Genomic DNA, 23827 nt, shown 5'->3' with positions numbered 1-23827 from the left:
TCCTCCTTTCGTTTCTTTGTTGTTGTCAAAAACATTTTGCAAAAACAACATGAGTCTTTGAATCACAATCTGGGCCAGATTTTTTAACCAAAAGTCTTATAACAACTATGTGGCCCTACATCTACTAAAGAGGAAAAAACATAAAAGCGAAAAGTTATATAACCAACTAAATGCAACACAAACCATACTCAAAATGCAAAGGTGACGGAATTGTGCATTATTTGCCAACAAAAAACACAATTGTCTAAAATTGACAAGTCGGCTACAAAACAATCTGAACTAATCCGACAGTAAACTTCTTATTTGAAAACCTTTCAAACGTGCAAACACGTTGTTCAATCTAAGTTGTTAACAGCCTGTTTATCTGAACACATTTGACTCATGTGCCTATGGTCTTATCAAACAATACAACAAAATATTTTGGCTGGGAAATAAACATTGTTTAGTTAAAGAAGTTCGGGCCGAAGCAAAACGCATATTCGGCCGTCTTTTAGCCATACGAACTTCCGTGCATCACTAGGTACAACTGAGATGCAAGTCTATACGATGAGACGAGAGTCTATACTGACGACCACACCAGGAAGCAAAGAAAAACAAAGAGGGGAAACGTTGGCTAAAAAGGTAAACTAACTCAGAACGCTTGGAAAGCAAGAAACCGCCAAACACAAACTGAACCTGGCATTAGTTCAACATCCAAACTTATCACATTAAAAAATCATAATCAAGAATAAAAAAACAGAACTGTCAAATTTCCCCTTTGCTGCAATGACAGTAAGCAAAACATTTTGCTGCAAAATTTAACAAAGATCGTACACATCTGTGGGACAAATATCATGAACAAGTTTGGTTTCACACCTAGAATGTTAAATCTTCTATAAAACAAAATAACACTTTGGTTTGACTGTTATACTTATTGGCAAAAATAGGGTTTTTATTGAAGTGATTTATTCAATTTCGTTACTGCGTCATACAAATTTACACACGTATTCGGTTTGATTACTAATTTTTAATACTAATGCCTAGTATTCGAAATGTACTCGTGGTTTTCGATAAAAAATATCAAATATAGACAGGCACCAAAGTAAATATAAACACAACTTACCACTCGCTTCTAAATATTGCCTCTTTAAACGCAATAGCATTACCACAAAAGCTCACCACTCTTCTTCTTGCGAAACTGGACCATGGAGAACGAGAAGGGCAGATCAGGTATTGCTGTCACACTTGGTAAGCGCAGGTAATGTCCTGTCAACAAATATATCTAAGATTAGGATTGCTTGGCATCCAGTTGACAAACGCAAGTGAAATTAAGGTTTCACAGTTTTGCCATAAAATAATACTGTAGTTATAAACATCGTATTCAGTTCATCGACCACCACGCTTTGAAATAGGAGGGAACTTTAAGTAATTTTGGCAAGTTTAAATGCTTTTGCCAAACGACGCAGTTAAGTGCCTTTTGATTTCTGACATGAAACAAGCAATGACTTGTACAGGGGTAATTATAAACATTTGTGAACCAACCATTTTTTTTTTCAACCTAGCTTCGATATGGACATAATTGATAAATTGCGTATTGAGTTTCAAAAAGTTGGTAACAACAGGCAGAATTTCAAATCTGTGTGCTTTTATCGTGGAAAACCGTTTTACAAAATTATTGGGAGGAGTATCACCTCAAATCGGACACACATCTTCAGAGATTAGTTGCATGTCATGTGCAACAAGAAACGCAACAAGCTCGAGATGGCGTGTGTGCCGAAAGTTCCACATCTCTTCCACATCCAGGTCAAACAAAAAGGGGCTGCACCTCGGAGGGCACCGGACCAGAGTTCTACAACACTCAACACCACAAACACAAGAGTGCTGCATCTCGAGTGCAGTCACACTTAACACCTCCACAAGACTGGGACCAGAGTTTTGCACCACTTTAGCGCCCACCTTAACAACACGGGTATCAAAGCGATACAATTTGGGTGCCATCACCGCAACAACTGGGACTAGAAGGATGCATCTCAAGTGCAGCCACACTCAACACAAAGGAGGCCAGAGTGATGCATCTCAAGTGCAGCCACACTCAACACAAAGGAGACCAGAGTAATGCATCTCAAGTGCAGCCACACTCAACACAAAGGAGGCCAGAGTGATGCATCTCAAGTGCAGCCACACTCAACACAAAGGAGACCAGAGTAATGCATCTCAAGTGCAGCAACACTCAACACCAAGGAGGACAGAGTGATACATCTAAAGCGAGCCACTTTCAATACAAAGGGGGACAGAGTGATACATCGTACCCCGACTTTCACACCACGGTAACCACATTGATACATTTCAGGTGCGCAAACCCCAACACCACGGAACCAGATCAAGGACACAAGGTCGCATCTCTGGTGCCAAGACCCAAGTTTCAGTCGGTTACTGCTTGTTATATAAACTATGTGAGCGCCCGCCTAAACAACGCAGGGACCAGAAGGCTGAATCTCATCAACGCCTACATTGTCAATATGGGTACCAGAAGACTGCATCTCATAAGCGTCCACCTCAACGCCACATGGACAAGAAGGATGCATCTCATGAACGTCCACCTCTACAACACAGGGACCAAAGTGAACAACATAGGACCGGAAGGCTGAATCTCATGGGCGCCCATCTCAACAACACTTCCGGGAACAGAAGGCTGCACCTCATGAGCGCCCACCTCAACAACACTTCCGGGAACAGAAGACTGCACCTCATGAGCGCCCGCCTCAACAACACGGGAACAGACATCTGCACCTCATGAGCGCCCACCTCAACGTCATGGGGACCAGAAGTCTACATTTCATCAGCGATCACCTCAAAACCACAGGGACCGGAATGCTGTATCTCATGAGCGCTCTCCTTAATAACACCTCCGGGACCAGAAGGCTACACCTCATGAGCGCCCACCTAAAAGCCTTAGGGATCACAAGGATGCATCTCATGAGCGCCCTCATCAACATCAAGGGAACCAGAAGGATGTATATCATGAAGGCCCGCCTCAACACAACGGGGACCAGAAGGCTGCATCTCATGAACGCCCTGGGAACAAAAAGGCTGCACCTCATGATCGCGCTCCTTAACAACGCGGGGACCAAGGTAATACATCTTGGGTGCGCCCACCTCAACACCACCTCCATAATCAGTAGCCTGCAACTTATCAGCGCCCACCTCGACAACACCTCCAGGATGAGAAGTCTGCAATTTTTCAGCGCTCACCTCGACAACACCTGCAGGACCAGAAGGCTGCATGTAATCAGCGCCCACATCAACAATTTTCACCAGAAGGCTCCATCTTATGCGAACCCGCCTCAACACAACACGCGGACCAGAAGCTTTTGCATCTTATGAACATCGATCTTAACAACATGGGACTAGAAGGCTGTACCAACTCAGAAACACGGAGACCAAACGGCTGCATCTCATGAGCGCCCACCTCAACAACACAAAGACCAGAAGTCTGCACCTCATCAGCGTCAATCTTAACACCACGCTGACCAAAGAGATACATCTTGGGTGCGCCCATCTCTACAACACGATGACCAGTAGGCTATACTTAATGAGCGCCCGTATCAAGAACAGGGGACCAGAAAACTACACCATATAAACGCCCTCTTAAACAACACCGGGACCAGAAGTCTGAATCTCATGAATCTGCAAATCAACACCACCTTAACAACATGGGACCAAAAGGCTGCACCTCATATACGTCCTCTTTAACAACACGGTGACCATAAGGCTGCACCTCATGAGCTCCCATCCAAACAACAAGGGACCAGAAGTCTGACCTGCATGAGCGCCCACCTCAAGAACACGGGGACTAGAAAGCTGAATCTCATCAACGCCCACCTCAACAACACGGGGACCAAAGTGATACATCTTGTGTGACCCATTGGGACCAGACGAAATTTAGACTTCCGAATGAGATGTAGACTTCTAAAGAGCGCCCACCTCAACAACATTGGACCGGAGAAACAAACCTTTTGAGCACCACCTCAACGACACGGGGACCAAAATGATATATCTTTGTGTACGCCCATCCTATTAAACAGGGGTCAGCACAATGCATCTCGTGTGTACTCAAACATGTGTACCCACTGGTACTCTCGTGTGTACCCACTGGTACTGGTTGATACATCACTGGTGGGCTCATCCCAAAACCACGGGAACCAGAGTAATACATCTCGGGTGTGCTCACCTCAACATCAAGAAACCAGAGTAATACACCTCGGGTGTGCTCCCCTCAACACCACGAAACCAGAGATATACGTCTCAGGTGTGCCCACCTCAATACCACGAAACCAGAAGAATACATCTCGGGTGTGCTCACCTCAACATCAAGAAACCAGAGTAATACATCTCGGGTGTGCTCACCTCAACATCAAGAAACCAGAGTAATACATCTCGGGTGTGCTCACCTCAACATCAAGAAACCAGAATAATACATCTCGGGTGTGCTCACCTCAACATCAAGAAACCAGAGTAATACACCTCGGGTGTGCTCCCCTCAACACCACGAAACCAGAGATATACGTCTCAGGTGTGCCCACCTCAATACCACGAAACCAGAAGAATACATCTCGGGTGTGCTCACCTCCACACCATCGGGAGCAGAAATCATGGTGCTAATCGGATTTAAAACGAAAATTACAACAAAATTTCCAAAGTCACTTCACGGCCACAATTTTTTTTGCAGTGGGAAATTAAAATCTAAAAAATTGAAACTTTTCACACATAAAACAAAAACAATGCAGTTTGAGATATTCTTCCCACCAAAAGAAAAAAATGTTACTTTTCAACCATGTCAATCATTATGACAATGAGGTTGCATGAGCTGCGATATTTAGAACAAACAACTTGTTTTAGTCACGTCATTTGCAAAACACCAACATATTACTGACGGTTACCAAGTCAAAAAAGCTGCACAAAATCCCTCTAAACCAAAAATCTTAAATCTAGTTGGCGTGTTTCGGTGTTAACTAGGAGTAAAGCTTGTTTGTAACGGTCTGTTGTGAGGAAAATTAAATAGTTTTGCCATTAACATCAGTACCTCAACACTTTGTCCTTCATCCAACACAGTGCGTCTGCATTCGAGTGCTTCGATTCCGGCCTTCGTCTCATCTCGTATGCCGCCAGGTGTCACACCAGAGCCATCAAGTTCCTAAGATCGTCCAACAAGCTCCGAAATGGCGGTCTGCAAAAACAAATAGTGTCGGTTACTGAAAGAACCACCGCCAAATATGAAAGGCTACATGGAATATAGAGCAATATAAGCAAAGCAATCAATCATTCACGAAACCTCGCGTTCTTCACAGTTGTTCAAACCGAAAACAAATTTGCTCTAATCCAACTAAAGGCGGCAAACACATTTTTATTGTTTGTGTTTTAAACCTATTGACACAAAGCTCACCACTCTTGTGCTCGGACAATCTAATACAACTGGAGCATGGAGAAGTAGATGGACAGATCGGGTCTTGCTGTCGTACCTGGTAAGCGCAGGAAATGTCCTGTCAACAAATATGACTGCTCAGAAACGTGTGTTTGAATGCCAGTTGTGTAAAGTCATGCCTGAAACCCGCAAGTGAGCGCTACCAGTTGCTGACTGGCGTGCACAAGACAATGCAGATGCCCAACAGAAAAACAAAAACAAATTGTATGACAACCCTAAACACGGACATATAACATGTAGAGGTATTCTGTCTGGCGCGTGACATTAAAAAAGAAGGCATACTGATTAAACGTGAAGGACATTGCGACGTGCGAGTTTAAGATAGGGGGTGTGTAATCCTACCACAAGTTAGATTTTTCTAGCCTATACCTTGCCATATATGGGAATGCATGGTAACCGACTGATTCGTTATAACGCCTTTAATAGGCCTGCAGTACTATGATTTATTCACATCGCTACTACTTGTGTGCATTTTATACAGTGGATATTTTCTGCAACTGGAACCCATGTGTACCCAAACATGTGCTTGTGCAAACTTGTAACGGTGCTAATCGGATTTAAAACGGAAATGGCAACAAGTTTTTTGAATTTAATTCATGGCAATAATTTTGCATTGGTAATTTAAAATCCCCAAAATGAAAACGCTTCACACACAAAATCGCGGTTATAGATATTCTTTTTAACTACAAAGCCACAAGAAAAAAAGTATTTTTAACATCTCAAAATGACCATCATTACGACAATTAGGTTGCTTTAGAAGCGAACTTTATAACTTAAAGCTAGTTAAAGTCACCACTTTTACAAAACACCGACATTCTGTTACCAAGTAAAAAAAGCTGCGTTGTGGCACGGCTGCATAAAATCCCTCTTAATAAAAAATCTTGAATCTAGTTGGCGTGTGTGAGGTGTTAACCAGAAGTAAAGCGTGTTTGCAACGGTTTGTTGAGAAATAAACAAAACAGTTTTTCTTTTAACATCAGTACCTCAACAGTTTGTCCTTTATCCAACACAGTGCGTCTGCATTCGAGTGCTTCGCTTCCGGCCTTCGTCTAATCTTGAATGCCGCCAGGTGTCACACCAGAGCAATCATAGACCACAAAGTTCCAAATATCGTTCAACAAGGCGGCCTGTACAAAAAAGTGTGAGTTACTGAACGTACCACCGCCAAATATGGAACACTACATGGAATATAGAGCAATGTAAGGAAAGCAATAAAACTTTTGCGAAACTTTGTCTTTTTTACAGTTGCTCAAATGTTGCTTTTTTAGCAAATTAAACCAAAAAAACAAAGTTGCTCTAATCCAACTAAAAGCGGTAAAACATTTTTACTGTTTGTGTTTTAAACGTATTGACACAAAGCCCATCTCTCTTCTGCTCGGCCAATCCAATACAACTTGATCATGGAGGGGTAGATGGGCAAATCAGGTCTTACCTTTTCCATGTGTGAGTGCAAGTTATTAAACAGGTTGCAAATTATAACAACAAATAAATAATTACACATCATCCAAGTCATACCAATACACCGTCAACTCGAATTACAAATTTAAGTTTTCTACCAAATCAGTTAAGAATAAGACTAACATTAACCAAAGATAAACACTGACAGTTGTAAGGGGTGGTGCAAAAATAACACTAAAAAGATAGCTACAAACACTTTTGGTTGCACCCGACACATTGACATTATATCTCCAAGTGCAAATATAATAACAGATGCTTTGATGGCAGTTGATGGCAAATTCTAGACTAAACAAATTATTTGCTACAACAGACGGGTAGAGCCCAGGCTGTGTGTTGAAATTAAAGAAATGCAACAAAAAATATTGCAATCTATTTATCAGAATATAAGCAACACAAGAGCTCACCACTCTTCTTCTTGACCAACACAGAGAAACTAGAGCATGACGGAGTAGAAGGGGAGTAGATCAGGTCTTGCTGTCGCAGTTGATAAGTGCAGGTATAAATGTCCTGTCAACGAATATAAGTGGTTAAAAACGTGTGTTGGAATGTCGGTTGTGAGGTTATCAGTAAAAACTAGCAAGTGAACGTTACCAGTTCCGGATTGGCGGGTGCAAGACAATGCAGACACCCAACAGAAAAATGACAAATTGTACTAATTCTATCACAAAACTAAAAACGGAGATTTGACATTACATTTGTAGTTATTCTGTCTGGCCCATTAAAAAAAGTAAGACATACTGGTAGAATAGGAAGGACATTGCGACGAGGAGTTGCATTCGAGTGCTTCGCTTTCGGCCTTCGTCTCATCTTAACGTCGTATACCGCCAGGTGTCACACCAGAGCAAATCTTGACTGCAAAGTTCCTGGATTTGTCCAACTGGCCCCGAAATGGCGGCCTCCACATGGAATATAAAGCAATATAAGCAAAGCAATAAAACTTTCGCGAAATGTCGCGTTCTTTGCAGTTGCTCAAATGTTGCTTTTGTTGCAAATTACACCGAAGAACAAAGTTGCTCCAATCCAACCAAAAGCGGCAAAAGCAATTCAACAGAACTGGACCATGGAGTTAGATGGACAGATTAGGTCATACCAATGCACCGTCAACTCGTATTTCAAATTTAAGTTTTTTACCAAATCAGTTTAGAGTAAGACTTGCATAAAGCATAAATAAACACTAGCAGTTATAAGGGGTGTGCAAAAACAAACACTGAAAAGTTTGCCGCAAACACGTTTGGTTGCAACAACACATTCACCTACGTTATATGTCCAAGTGCAAACATAATAACAGATGTTTTGGTGACATTTTAACTTCCAAACTAAACAAAATATTTACAGACGGGTAGAGCCCAGGCCATGTGTTAAAATGAAGAAAAGGAAAAAATTCTTGAAATCTATATTTATCATCAGATAAGCAACACAAAAGCTCACCACTTTTCTTCTTGACCAACACAGAAAAACTGGATCATAGAGAAGCAGAAGGGCAGATCAGGCCTTGCTGTCGCACTTGGTAAGCGCAGGTAATGTCCTGTCAACAAATATAAGTGGTTAGAAACGTGCGTTGGAATGTCAGTTGTGTAAAGTCATGCCTGAAACCGGGAAGTGAGCGTTACCAGTTGCGGATTGGCGGGTGCAAGACAATACACACGTCCAACAGACCTTCCTATGACCGTGCGATGGCCAAACCGACAAGAAACTCTAGCGACAATTCGTGGCGGTTTCAGTTACACTTAACTATTTTGTTTGGCAAAATCGAAATAGGTCGACATGCTCAAAACATTGCGTGTATATTTAAAAACAATCGCCAAGTAACTAGGCTTGCTTAAGATAATGGAACAGTATACTTGCAAAAAGATGTTTTTTGTAAGTTGAGAGAGTCAATACATTTACCAGCGAGTGTTATTGAGTTTAACCAGGTGACGTGTTGTCACTTGATATCAAGTCAAACAACAAATGTACATGTTAAACCATAAACTCAAACCCGAAAAACAAGTGATGTTTCGTTGCAAACAAATGGACCTGATAAGCACTGCCAAATTTGGCGTTTCGCCGACACAATATAAGTACAAATCGCGTTCACGTGTTTATCTACCACGCACGTGTTACTGAGATTTTTTGGGAGTTTGTCTGAGCAGTTGAGAAGCAATATCAACTTTGTCAAACCCAATAAGCTCTGCAACCAACTATATATCAAATACCCGGGGTTGCCTTTCCATTTTATCACCCTTGCAATAAAGTGATCCACAAACCAACAAACACATGATGGAGATCAAGTAGTGAAACCTAAAATAACCGAATAAAATGAAAACAGTAAACCACCTGCTTCTTCAAGACAGCTTTTCAGACAAGCTGTAAATTAAGCTAACGTGTGATGATTATCCGAATGAAGGCGCTCTGCACACCAGACGCGGTTGACGGTTGCCTCTAGCGATGCAGGCGCCAAACCAATCCGCAAAAGGTACCTTATTTTTCTACGTAATTTGCATCAAAAAAGTGTCTGCCAGCACACTAGTGTAATTGTAAATTGGTTGCGGTTTGGAAAGAACTTAATGATTGATAATTTCTTTACTAATAAAACGATGTTTCAGTTGCAAAGAAATCAGCTTTCAACATTCACAAATTCCGCCATAAACACCACATGTGGTAGCCACGCGAGCCAAATGTCCGGTTTCAGTAGAAGTTTGTTTCGTTTGGCAACACCATAGAAATGCGTTTCTCATTTGAAGTGCCCTTGAACGGAAAAAATATAACTGTATTTTGGTCACCAAAAATGGGAACGCTAGTAATATAAAAATGAATAAATTACGGCATTTTTCCGTTTCAGGAGGAACCAGTGATGAAAAACGTCATTATATTTTTCATCTTGTATTGTTTGCTGTCAACTTGAAAACCGCTTTTGGAAGCCCAATAACATAACTATTACGCTTATCACAGTGGCATATCGGACTGCCATAGCCGAAGAAAATGAAATGTATTCAAACTATAGTTACAGGCAGTTTCCTATAATTTCCGGTGCTGCCAAATGCATCACTAGTGAAAGTAGATTAATACAATTTGAGTTGGGTCGTATATATGCATCATGTTGAAATGTCAAACTATTAATGAGAGTTCAGTCACACACATTTACACTACAGCAAGATAACAGAAAAACAAGCATCCGTCTCCACGTATTTATGAGACACACACGCACACTTACACCACTGAACTGCGCTTTTCAAGCCTTTCATCGCCGAGTTTGTGCCAACAAGCACCTAAACTCCTCAAGGCTTGTTGCAAATCGTTGTTATCTGAGCGATTGCGAAATCCAAAAAGTCACAGTTACCATCCGAAAATTGTGCCGAAAAACACGAAATGCGTCGTTGCAACGTTCCAATAACCACGTTCTGTCAAACACCAATCTTACGCAATATTTATAGGGTTGGTTTCTAGTAGCAAGCTTAAAACGTGGAGGTTCAGTGAAATGGATATAAATTCTGGCACATTTTGGCAGTACTAGTAATAAAATCAAACACAAACAGTACGCATTCCTACAATGTATAACAATACCTTTTGCAATCACCCAAAAACGACATGACAACACTAAACACGGACTTATAACATTACATATAGAATTAATTGTGGCTCCTGGTTACAATGGTTTGTCCAAATATTTACTGGAAACCGAACAAAGTTCAATAGCACATATAAGTACTTAAGTTAAGCAAAACTTACTTCACATCTTTTCTTCTCCACGATTCCTTAACTCAGCCAAGTTCGCGCTTCTTTAGTCGACATCAAGCATTTGCAGCCAAATTTATAGGAAACTGCAAACCGCCATTTTGTTTCTCGCGCCACGACTGAGAGCTGAACGTTGCTTTTTTCCCACCTCAGTGAAGAATTGAAAACACGTTTCCTCCACGACGGTGCTACAATTCCTGTTTAAAATTAAAGTTATTACCAATTGTAGAGAACAACTTGTTTAACACGTTGAATGCCAGATGTAAAATACGATAAGAAACAAGGGTGTTACTCAATGCCTGGAAGTGCCTTGTCCTCGCTTTGTTTTCTCATAAATTATTTTAGGCATAAAACATATTTCAAGTTTTTCATCACCATAATTTGAGCCTCTGAACATGGTGGCGTTTATCCTGTATATGTTAGAAAGTTTAAGCTTGACCGCGGGACGCTTTCGAACAAGAAGGCAAACAAAGCAAATCATCGGATTTAAGAGTTTCGTTTATGTACTGATTTCCTTGGTTAAGTCCATTTTCCACATAAATTGACATGGTGTCTCTTAAACCGAACAAACCACATTGCAACCAACTATAGTGATTGTATTCCCTTATTCGTACTGTGAAGCGCTACATGAAAAGGCGATAGGGCGTGTGGTAAGCCTACGTGTTAACAATTTTTATCAAAACGAAAGATCCCATTTAAACACAACAATCAAGTAATAAGTTTCGTAAGTGTTGCCCACATCTGTATTTGGAACCTGGAATACATGCAAATTTTCGCCCTCAAAATTGTAATTAATTGAGTCGGATTTGGTGATAAAGCAATTCCATAAAAGCAACATAGCGCCTAAGAAAGTTTTATGTCTGCAATAGTTAACCACCACAGTTTTGAACACCACAAGCATAACGCCAAACACATTCTTTCATTCAGGTTGATCAAGGAAGTTGGGCTGAAGAATGCATCTCGGTGCCGCGATACGTCACTATCGCTAGAAAACACAGCGACACTTTATGGTGAGTTTTCACGTCTGATGAAAGCAGCAGCGTTTGACTCGTAAGTTTGGAACTCGGTTTTGTGTTGTAAACACAGCATACATGAAACCAGTGCTTTTTAAGGTGTTTTGAGGGACCGTTTCAAATTTCTTCAGCGGTTTCCCAAAATTTGGACTTGTTTTTTTTGGTATTTAAATGAAAGACTTGCGGTCTCTTAAAACTACATAGCGGTCACCCAAACCAAACCCTAAAAAGCCATGCATGAAACACCTAGCGCCTATTGCAAAAATGACATCACACTTACACATTACAAACATAATTGCGCCACCCGGACAATTTAACTTTTATTTGTTTACTATCGAAACAGATTTACATGCGTGGTGATGTAAGCGCAAACTTTTCAGCTGTGAAACATGAAAGTAACGTATTGTATTGTGTTAATTCGTTAATGGCGCCTTCAATGGACCTGACGCATTGTGATTGAACTATTGTATTGTATTAATTGAAAAACATGGACATAAAAATGGTTCATAACAGTACAGAAACACTACACTAGTGCCACAGAATCGAAAAACAGCTGCAAAAACCTTGTGGTTAATATTACGCCAGTGTGAGATAAATTGGAGACAACAACAAAACACGCAGCAGCCGCACCCTTAAGACTATTTACAAATAACACGTGGCAGAGAAATTGGGGATCTCGTTGGAGAAGCGAGGGGCGCAAAACGCGATTGGGTGTAACAACGTAAGTGGTGTATAGATATTCAGTGTTACTTGTGTTATTTGTGGTTAATAAATAAGCGCATCAGATAATTTCCCTCGAAATCAACAGAAACTCACTTGTCATCCAGCAAGCCTGAAACCTGGTCATCTTAGGTTAACTTCCTTAAAAACTTTCCACTGTAGACAACCCTAATTAGTCCAAGCCAATATTTCCTGTCAGGAAACGCGTCATCTCTATTGATCGAGGGCGCGTAGTGAGTCGGCGATTGTTTGGGAATTCGCAAACTTTCGATGTGGAGCCATCAATCGATTTCAGTCGCACAGACCTGATATATTAATAGACGGAGTTTCCCTGCGTGCTGCAAGGTAATGCATTAACTCAAATTCACCAAAACAACAACATGAGTCTAAAGAGAGCGTGATATGAAAGCTTAACGCCCATTTCTTCTCGCGGCAATAGCTAATAACTTTACAATTGATCTGAAGGCTAACCTGAACCCAAATTATAAAGAAAATACAAGGCCCGAATTGCCTTTTCCATCGAAATAGTAAATATACGACACAAATGACGCCGAGTGTGAAGTCAAGCCCGAATTAAGCTCGAACTCGGCCCGTACTGGAAAAGTCGGAGTTTAAACTCAGGAGCAAAACGTCACGAAAATAAAATACGATAATATGTAGTTAGAATATTACACATCTGACCATAAGTTTAATGAGAAAAACAATGGCCTAAATATACTGTAGCATGTCGCTCATTGGTCTAATTGGGCCGTCATTTTACTCATTAAGATGTAGTTACCCCTGAAAAATGTCAAACTACCCATTTCGGGTTGATAACAATTAACAGGTTGAGAACCAATCGAACCACAGACTGACAACGTTTTGTTTATACTTTCACATATTTACCCTGCAGAATTTATTTCGACAAACGATAACGTCACTCATACAATATGTAGGAAATTTTGAAATTAACACGATGTAGAATTGTAAATATATATGGTGTAAGATGGGTATCTTAACTTTATCGGCCGTGTCATTTATGCACGCTCATCATAAATTTGTAGCATACAAAAGGGATATAAGTTCCACAACTGCACGCAACACCGCGCAGCAAGGTTAAAGTTCAAAATGAGCAACAATGGGAGAGTTAAAGTATCGACAAATAAAGTTTCGAGTTTGTCCTGTGGTCGATCGATTTTACACAAACTCTGTGATAAGTATAAATCGATGGGCAATAACAAGGATAAGATAGCTGCAGTGCACAATGTTTTGTCCAATGTCTTGTCACCAGCTGCACTGATGTAAACACAAATGTTAAAACATCGTGCACTGTCAGCAGTTAAATTGAAATGCATCTCTGCCAACTGCGTTGTGTTTGAAACATAATCTCAACGTGGTTTGATTTAAAAATCCCGTGAAACCAAATCTCGGTCAGTTTTTTCCCGCATGGATCGAGCCCGTTCAGCGCACACGGCAAAGTTGCAGAACTGGTAAAACTGCACTTTGTCTCCACCAAGCGGCAAAACTTGTATGCAAATGAGGCAACAGCGCGTGATTGTAAAATGCGACCCCGTTTTGTATCACGAATCTCGCTCCTATGAAAAACCTGATGTCTTCACGTGATTTAAACACAAAAAGTTTCAACTAAAAATATTTAAGATGTTAACGAAGTGGAACCAAAAGTACATCACTAACAATAATATCAAACAATTTTCGGCGGAATTTCAAACATTTGTTGAATGCTCGAAGCTCGATATCATGCAAGCATAAAATGAACAAAAATCTTAAAAACTAAATAGTTTAGAGGTATAGGTTACTAAACCGGAAAATCCCTAAATTGGTCAGCAAATATCCATTTTAAACAATTATCGGTTTTAAAAAGACATTATTCACAAAAATCTAACTCATGAACTTACTTTAGTAACAAAAACTGTTGCAGCATGTTGCTTAAACCTTTGTTCCAGCTTTATTCTTGTTCAAATGCATGGAGTTTGCTTTCACTGAAGTGGGAGTAAAACGCAACCGACTGCACCAGCAACTGAATGTGCTATTGGTGAATACAATTGACAAACTTCTATTGCAACAATAAACCACAATTAGCCTACCTATGTTTTTGTAACACACAGGTAGCAATTTGGTATAATATAGAGCTTATAAATACAGACAATATGTAAGCTGTTGCTGCCAAGCATAATACCAACCTTGAAGAGCTCTACTGGCAATTGTGTTTATACCGACGTTTCAACGTCTTATCAGGGTAAATTACAGTGAATGCGATTAGTACAGTGAAACAAAGGGAAAAAAGGATGAAACGCAAGCACGGTGTGATAACGAATGATTGGGCCTCTAATCTTTGAGTAGGTGCCTGTAATGCTGAAGGCACCACATTCAGTGCAGGATTAAGGGTCTGCTGGCCTGTAGGCACATTTAGAAGTGGCTCGAAAATCAGGGTTGTCGACTATAAAAATAGAATTATCAGTGTTGCCAAATCATTGTTACAAAGAAGTGGCCTGGATTTTTGACTGGCCTGTAGGCACGTGCCTACTTTACCTTGTGGTTATTCCGGCACTGACCACATCTGTTTTGATGTTCATTGTGTTGTCCCTGTTTTATCCCCTATCATGTAGTCAGGGGCCATAACAGACGCCCCACTGAAATCAATATGGTGGTCTTGTGATTCGAAGGGGCCGATTTCTTCGCTTCGTTGTTTTCAACAACCGGTTGATGTTCTTTTCGTCGGTGGTTGAGCGACCTTCCAGTCTCCCCGATATATATTAGCGGGAGTATATTTATTATACAACACCTAGTTGTGCAACTGTATTAATGTGATTTTTCGGCTGACTCAGTAGCTTGCGGAGAGTGTTAATCAATTGCAGTTTTCAAAAACAACAATAATGTTAGGAAATGGCGAAAACAAAAAGTGCTGGAAACCATAAAAGTGATGCACTTGAGTTTGCGAGAAAGCTTCAAACACCAAACTTGTTACTGAGCAAACTTGCAACATTAGAATGCAACCAAATTCGGTTAAAGAAATGAAAACTGCGATCTTGTCAGATCTTCGCTTAAAATCCACCTCCTGTCTATAGTCGTTGCGTAGCCCAATGTATTGCATTTTCAAGTCAAAACGGTTTTACTCACGGGTTATAAACCCATTTGTGATCAGAAGTCTCACCAAACGTTTCTGGTTTTTCTATGTTTGTTCTATCTTACAGACAAACTGAATGAAATCGGGACTCATGAGAGAACTTAAAATTCGAAACGTTCTGCACTGTTTGCAGCTGAATTAAAAGTTCTTTCCACTTGTTGGGTTGTGTTTAAAGAGTTTTATCTGGTTTATAAAAAACGGATCCCGTAAAATCGAATTCAGGTCAGATTCTGTCGCATGGATCGAGCACCTCAGCTCAAATGGTCAGGTTGCAGAACTTGCTAAACTGATTGCACTTTAACCCCATTAAGCGGCAAAACTTGTATGCAAATGAGGCTACATTGATGTGAGATGCGACGCCGTTTCGTATCACGCTCATGTGAAAGCGCCGTTCTGCACAATATGATAACTTTGACTACAAAACAGCACAAATTACGCTAAACATTTGTGGTGGCAAGAAGTTAAACCGAAACCTACATCGCCGAAAGTTGTACAAACTAAGTTCACACAGTAAATTATATGCTATTGCTGTCAGGAAAAATATCAAGTTTATAGAGCTCTTTTGGCAAATGTAATTTTATTCCGACGTCCTATACACGTTGTCTAAAAGATGGAAATAATATTCGATGCGTTAAAAATACAAATGTATGATGATTTTATGAGAGGATTTTTTAATTGAATCAATCGTGAATAACTAATTAGTATTTAAAGTAATAATACGACAAACATCCAAAAAGGTGCAACTGTGAACGTGAAGTGATAACAACTGTGGCCCTCAGGTACGAGCGAAGTGGTTACACAACTAACACTGAACGGTTATGAGCCAGACTTGAACATTCAAACTGACAATCTTGGTTTCAAGTCAGACTCATCACGACACGTGAAATAACACAAGCAGGAAGCTGATGCGATAAGTCAATGTGAAATTCTACCAGATAGCAACGTTTTTTTTCACGAGTTTCGAACCCAGGACACTCCCGGGGACGAATCCCGATCATTTTTTTTTTATTCTGTATATGGGTCAGGCGCGCTGGACCATTCGGCCAAGTTCCTGCCCTACCTGACAGCAACTTTCCAATGTGTGTGTAAAGTCGCATGTTGCACCACCAAGTGACAAAACTGATGCCGATTGTCGTAGTAAACTTCGCTGTTTCCATTTATAGCGCTATTATTTCAGTGCCGAAGGTTCAGGACGCTGCTCTAACAGCTAGCCGGTTGAACCAATCAATAGACCACACTCTACACATAATGCTTTCGCGAACACAGAAGCGGATAAGCAATTCTTGGGTTTGTAATTCTCAAAATTTAAGTTACACCGTCCTCTCGTTTGGGAAGCCGCTAGGGGAAAAATAGTTATTCTAAAAGCTAATTAACAAATGTCCCCAAGAAAGGTGAAGACGTGTAAATTAGGTCAACGCGCCGGAATGTCAAGTCGGTGCGACAGTTGCGTTTAAAACGACAAATAAAAAAAGTGATGTTAATAAAAACTAACAAACGCAAACAGATTGAAAACAGAACACTAATTGAAACAAGCATGAAATGAATAAAGGTAAAAAAAGTAAAATCAAAGTAAAACAAAACACCAATGTGAAAGCAAAATGAAATAAATATAAGTTATATGGTGACGAAGCAACAAACAAAAGCGAAAAAATGAAAACTTTGTAACAAACAGATAGAAATAATATTTGTAACACAGCCATGCAAACAAATTTCCGATCACTGAAAAAATACTTTTCCACGTGCAAACATAACAACTTAATAGTCAGCGTGTAATAACTGCTATGGTTGTCTACACAAAGCTCGTCATCGTCAAAGCTGAAACAAATGCGCGCTAGGTTACCCAAAAGAAACAAAAACCAAAAAGTATCGTAAACAATCACCTAATTCGAATGCACAATGTGTCGATTGTGAGGTAACAATGACTTTGAATGACCACATTCGAAAACCCAGCTCGGTTTCACAAACACAAGCGAACTATTCGATGTTAGTGCGTCATCAAAACTTGAATCCCATGAGCGCTGCGTCACCACATATCTGACGTCATCACTCATATATTCCTCCAACGTGCTGTGAACAACAAAGTTTCATCACAAAAATAATTAAAAAAGCAAGTTTGAACGACGAAACTTTGTTATGATGTTAACAGGTGTGATGTCAAAATAAGCAGCGTATTATTAGAACGTTCCGCTTCACTGCTCACCCGTTACACGTGATAATGTGACGTTTCAACGTTCGCTCGGTTCCTGGAGGGGAATCCCCGTAAAGAAAAAATGTTTTTCCGCTGAAATAATCGGGAAGTTCGGGAATTCCGTCTGTGGGGAAAAATAGAAACAATAAAATAATTGTTGTATCATTGTGACGTCACATTGAATCGCTCGAAAAAATAGCTGGTCAGATCACGTGACATGTAATGCTAAATGCTTATGACAAGTAAATAACTGATGAAGCACCTGATGACGTCACAGGTGACTCTTCCTCGTTATCAGTGCTGACGTCATACGAGTCAACAGGTGGCGCCCCAGGGCTTTCAACCTTGATGTCTTGTTTCACCCTGAGCACAAGAATACGTTAATCGGTGACATTAAGTGTGCGATGACAAACACATCGGTGCTGTCGTCACCTCTCTATTTCGTCATCAGTATCTATGACGTCATCTTCTTCGTCAGTGCTCGCATCAAACGGGTCGTCGACGTCATCTGGTGGTTTCCCATCTATAAACCAAGTCAGCGGTTAAAACGAGTTGACAACAAATTGGAAACCGGATCAGAATTACTGACATTTCACTTTGTCTGGTTGATTTTGGCAACTACGTCATATGATGGGTATGGTGACGTAAGATATTTTTTTATTTGGGGCAGTGAGCAAATATAAACCACGAATTTTATCAATTAATATATTACTATTAGAAACCCATACAACACACATAACTGCAGAGAGATTCAAGCATAATCCAGCAAAGGTAAGTGCAACCTTTCACGGTTGTCGGTTCAAATCCCAGCTCCACCTATAATGTGAATTTCTGCGAGTTTTAATTTGGAACTGAGCAAGCAAAGTTGAAATGAAACAAAACGTCACCAACCGTCGACGTCATCATCATCTGACGTATTCGGATCCATGCTGTATGGTTTCCACGGCAACCGCTTCTTCTGCGCGGCGCAGTCGATTATCCAATCAGCGCGCACGATTCGACCACGTGGGTCGCCCATGACCTGTCGAAACTTTGGGGTGTTTGCGAAAGCGCATCTGAAACAATACAGTGAAGCTCATCGAATAATTCACAGAGAATTGTGTAAGTTAGACCATTTTTGTTGTCAGTATACTTTGTACAGATAGATAATTATCTATTATAATCAAACACCAGTGGTCATAAACAACATATGATACCATATAGTATACCGCATGTTATTATATGGTAAGTAGTTTTAGTGGACACAAATCTACTTTGTAACAGATTTAATTTTGGATTTTTAAAAGCAGTCACAGACAGCGGTCTCAGGTTGGGAAAGGGTTTGTAATTAAAATAACACAAGAATTTGGCCTCATGTACCTTGTTGGGGCTTTTAACTTCACATACCAACCGACATGTGGTATACTAAGCCGCACACCATACAAACACTTATGCTAAACCAACTGTGTTCTGCAAATAAACCACATTTCTTATCAATCTGAGCCAAGCAAACTTACTTGAGAAGAAGTATTTTCTGTATTGTCTGATTTTTCCTCAGTTTCTTTGGAGTGCAGATTTATGAAGCTTAGTCCATAAGTTGTGTGCTGGTAATAAAGTAAAATTTATTATAAAACCAGTAAATTTATTAGTAAAAACAGTTCTACTCATAACTCATAAATTTCTATGGCCCTGTACTATAAATAATTTGACACAAATAGGGTGAACACAAATTCACAAACTCTAATCTTTTGTATGTGACAGTGATAAGCTGCAAACAGTATACCTTGCTTCAAACTAGAAAGTCTCATTGGAGCAGCTGGTGGGAAGACATCAGCTGTATATGGTGATTATTTATACCAAACAAACATTTCCTTTTCAACAACATACAGTAGAAGTCTGCCAACCTTGTTAAATGGTTGAGTGCAAACCAGTTTCACTCTGTCCCACGATTGCTTGGCAATTTCAGACTGAAGTTGTTCTTTGGAAAACATCCAAACTTTGTTGCTTCCATTTCCAATTCGAGCTTCACTGGGCGTCATAAAAGATGAAGCGACCAACAACACCTGCAACAAAACCACTGGAAATCTAGCACACAATGCAAACTACTGTTTGGAGTTTAGTGGTATTTTATCAATCTCAAATTTAATAGAATAATTAAAGTTAAAGCAAAGTGTAGCTATCAGGCATACGTTTTTCAAAACATAAAATAAAGTTATGTACTCATGTGATAAAATTAAATGTGTTGGTGTTCAGAATCATCTGTGCTATGAATCCAAAAAGTTAAAATATATATACAGTATAAGAATAAAAAACAATCAAATTACAATTCAACAGATTTCTCCAAATTCAATTCTGTAATATCAAATTCCTATCGCACACTGAATTCCAAACTGTGGACTATCATCAGTTTATCATCCGAAAACACTTCGTTGATTGCAGATTCCCAAATAATATACCTGATAATCTTGGTCATTGCTTGATCTTGATACAAGAACTTCCACAAATGCCGATCCATCATTGCCGATATCAATACTGTTGATTCTTGTAGCTTTTTCAGGTTGGATGACAACAACTGCTTGCGACTCTCCACTTTTTGCACACCTCCATTTCCCTGGGGGGTTTTCCTCAGCAGGTTTTCAGCTTTGTGAATCTACAAACACTTCCAAAGTTTACGTTAAGAAGAATCAAATATTATCACATTTTTTCTAATGTGCAAACTGCAAATTTACTTCTAATTTTTATTTTTATATGCATGAAATAACATAAACCAAATAAAATCATCAAATATATTTACAACAAATAAGAAAACAATAAATCTACATGGTGCCATGGACTGAGGATAAAAAAAATTATGATAAATTGAGTACTAGAAAATACCTCACCGTATCCTCACTACTGAATGAAACAATATGTTGAATGTTAATGATTGGCATTATACCAGATCAAAGCAGTTCAAATATGTAGGAAAATAGTTTAACCGGACAAAACAATGCAGTTCATGATATTCTCAATACAATTGTTTGTTGCAAAACTATTGTCTGTCTGCATTTTTAACACTGACTTATGCATGGAAATAAACCGTTAACATTTTTTAACAAAGTATATTCAATGCTATGTGTGCGTACGATGTACCCGACATGATTTGTTCTCATAACATATGCGCTCTGCAGACATTGTACATATTTATGGAAACTTTGGGCCAGCCCAGCTGTTGTGCACTTTTTTAAGTTTTGCAGTGTCATGACCATAAAGGTCCTGGTAAAATCTTGGTGAGTATTGGGCTCAAATCAATAATTAAAGCTTTACTTACATCAAACTTAAAGATAAACTGGATTAAAAAATACAGTTTTACCATTTCCTTTTAAATTTTAAAATATGTATTTTTACAGCCACCACACTACTGTTGTGTTGATAAACATAGACAGTAACAGACTTATCCATTACAATTTGTGGTTTTATTACTGTAACGTTAAACCACTTAACACGTTTGCTGATAGCTAAAAGTTTTGTTAAAACATGAACAGTAAACAATAATTATTAACTTCAAAACATTATTTAAAAGAAAACCTGGGATTAATCATGCGTACCGCTGTTCATTAATGCAAAAAAACGGAACTTATTAAAGCGTGACGACTTTTTGTACTTGGATCGGGTATTTTTAAATTGAATAATTTTCGGCCAAAAATCATATGGAAGTACGAAGCATTTGCGACATTTTCAACTTCTGAACAAAGTAGAAATATTAGAAACAATATATTTATGACCTAATTTTTTTTTTTTTGTCAGGAGGTTATATCACAGAAGTCATATGTTTCAGCCAGGTCTGTTCTTAAAAGTCCATTGACGGTAACCAGTAATGCTAACCGGTTCGTTGATCTCATAAAATTTCGTGAGACGGTTCTACAAAAAACGGTGCGAACCGACTGAATCCCACCGCTGCTTACATACCAGCCGACTTACTTTGCCAACGCCCAGGAGCGCTAGACTAAAGTTCAGATTTTACTTACGTTTATTGGAGAAAGTACCCTCTGCAATCTAGAAAACTCAAATAACTAAACTCACAGTTCAAATTGAAGAATTTTAGCTTTTGTTTAACAGACAACATACAACTTATCTGACGTTTCAGCCTCTCATTTGGAGTGTCTTCTATAGGGTACACTCCACAACCCTTGTCTCATGGCATCAAACATAACTGGCACAAAAGCAGTGATGCCACGTTGACAAAACTATAGTTTAGAGGTGTAAAAGCGACCGATAGCTAATCGAAATTAGAAAATCGGTTTTAAAGTTCATTGTTTACAGCGCCCGAGAGAATGTTCTACGACCCTAAAAGATTTTTTTTCTTTGGGCAGATTCTTTGGCAACATAGGTTTGCACAACACAAATATTTTGATGGCTGTGTAGTTTGGTTTTGCTTAGGAATCGAAACCATAAGCGAGTTTGTCTTGAGACTGAAAAGATCGTCGAACGCCGCAACAAAGAGGTATCTGAGATTGAATTAAAATGTTGTTGTGGTGACAAACCCTAACAACTTTGTTAAAAATCTCAATTCAGTTTTGAAATTTGATATTCAAGGCCCTGTGGCAGCGAACCAGCCGAATCCCAGTCTCCTGAGGCCTGTCGAGCTACGCAACACTATGAACACAAAACTTCGTTTCTCGCGTCCCTGAACCGATTGTTGTTGAACCCCCCATACACACAACTGTTGGTTTGGCTTATCAGTATTGCACAGCCAGGTATTTCTACATTTCCTGTTTATCACGTCGTGCTCACTATTTTGTGCTTCTACGTTATTGTTTAAATTACTGCTTGGGTCAAGTGTTCCCTGATGAATGGTTTGGCGTAACGTCACAAAGAAATATTGGTTTAATCTGAGCTTGTAATAATGATGCGATAAAGTTAATTTTTATTTGCAGAGGCCCCTCCCCTCCTCAACATGTGACGACCGGCCGATAAAACAAATTATCATGTCGTCTCCATTTATAAAAGCAGTTACAAAGGAAGAAAACAGAAAGGCACAAAAATGTCACGCAAAGTAGCCACATAAAACGTCCTACAAATTATACAAGGATAATGACTTAGTGTTCACATTTAAATTAGGTTGTACAGATAAACACTACAAGCGGAGAGTTAAAACGATGCAGAGTACTAAGTCCGGCGTCCCTTGCTTCATAAGTCAGGGACGCAGGAAACATTTGATAAAATAACACAATAGTTACAGAATAAAGGAAACATTTCAACACAATATGCACAGATATGCAATGCAAAAAGGCTACGCTAAGCATAAAAATATGTGAATATACATTATATAAGGCATATGGGCGACATAATTTGTTGAAAACAATTTAAGAAACTTAAAAGTAGAGACGACACTAGATGGTGTGCGAGATATGTGACAACTTCAGACTTTTTATGACGAAAAACGATGTTAAACGCAAATTCAAAACTTGTTTTATTAACGTGTCACATAATTGTAATTTCGATTGAAAAGTTAAAAACATGGTATTGGTCTCAGACAAGTAGGTTGGGTTTAAAGTTTTACCTCTACACAAAATTTGACATTTGCAACAAAACTTTTTAACGAAACAACGAAAACGCATTGTTACCTGGAAATCAAAGGAAAAAAATCGTTCGCAACATTAAACAACACTGGATTTTGCAGAACACAAATCAGTTGTCACTCACTAGAGTAATAACTTATGATTTATCACCAGTGTTTACGTTCATATACATCTACAAAGGCTACTTCAGGTCATTTACGCAACAAAAACATCTCAAAAATGATACGTCTAATTAATTTTCATAACACAAGCATCGAAACTTTGCAGTTAACATCGGTATGATTTCTTACTGATTTTCATAACGTTGTAATCACAAATAAGTGGTCAGTATAGACGCCGAACTTTATGCCAGGATTTTTAACAGATGTGAATGTGACGTCAGACAACTTACGTCACGATGTTTAAACAACAAACAGGCACAAACTTCGCCATAATGAGATACACATCAACACCCATGTTGACAGTTAGTCTACGCAGCGAAAAGCAACTGTCATAAACGTCAGTAAAAAGGTAGGAAGGGTAGAAAGTCAAAATATAAAAATGATTTGAGAAATGGTTTACATTCATGTAAACGTATTGTTATTTAAATGCCGTTTATGAAGAACATCA

The 23827-nt window shown here is 39.3% G+C and overlaps 1 long non-coding RNA gene and 1 pseudogene across 2 annotated transcripts; both read right to left on the bottom strand.

Moving 5' to 3' along the window:
• Nucleotides 1-909: 909 nt before the first annotated feature.
• Nucleotides 910-14534, bottom strand: LOC145222225 (uncharacterized). The gene is made up of 9 exons (XR_013859306.1): nucleotides 14262-14534; nucleotides 10628-10830; nucleotides 8348-8444; nucleotides 7658-7815; nucleotides 7324-7426; nucleotides 6445-6588; nucleotides 5423-5519; nucleotides 5063-5206; nucleotides 910-1245 (listed from the first exon to the last, which is right to left on the bottom strand). It is a non-coding gene; the product is annotated as an uncharacterized LOC145222225 (long non-coding RNA).
• Nucleotides 14535-16048: 1514 nt separating this feature from the next.
• Nucleotides 16049-20947, bottom strand: LOC145223763 (DNA repair protein XRCC1-like; annotated as a pseudogene). The gene is made up of 10 exons (XR_013859498.1): nucleotides 20540-20947; nucleotides 20114-20307; nucleotides 19562-19720; nucleotides 19175-19261; nucleotides 19038-19054; nucleotides 18570-18733; nucleotides 18111-18201; nucleotides 17941-18041; nucleotides 17691-17802; nucleotides 16049-17557 (listed from the first exon to the last, which is right to left on the bottom strand). The product of XR_013859498.1 is annotated as a DNA repair protein XRCC1-like (transcript).
• Between the last annotated feature and the right edge of the window lie 2880 nt (nucleotides 20948-23827).

The sequence above is a fragment of the Phallusia mammillata genome, chromosome 4 (assembly GCF_965637545.1).
Source record: "Phallusia mammillata chromosome 4, kaPhaMamm4.hap1.1, whole genome shotgun sequence".
Taxonomy (NCBI): Eukaryota; Metazoa; Chordata; class Ascidiacea; order Phlebobranchia; family Ascidiidae; genus Phallusia; species Phallusia mammillata.
The sequence above is the reverse complement of the archived record's forward strand: the minus strand, read 5'-3'. Positions and strand labels throughout refer to the sequence as shown.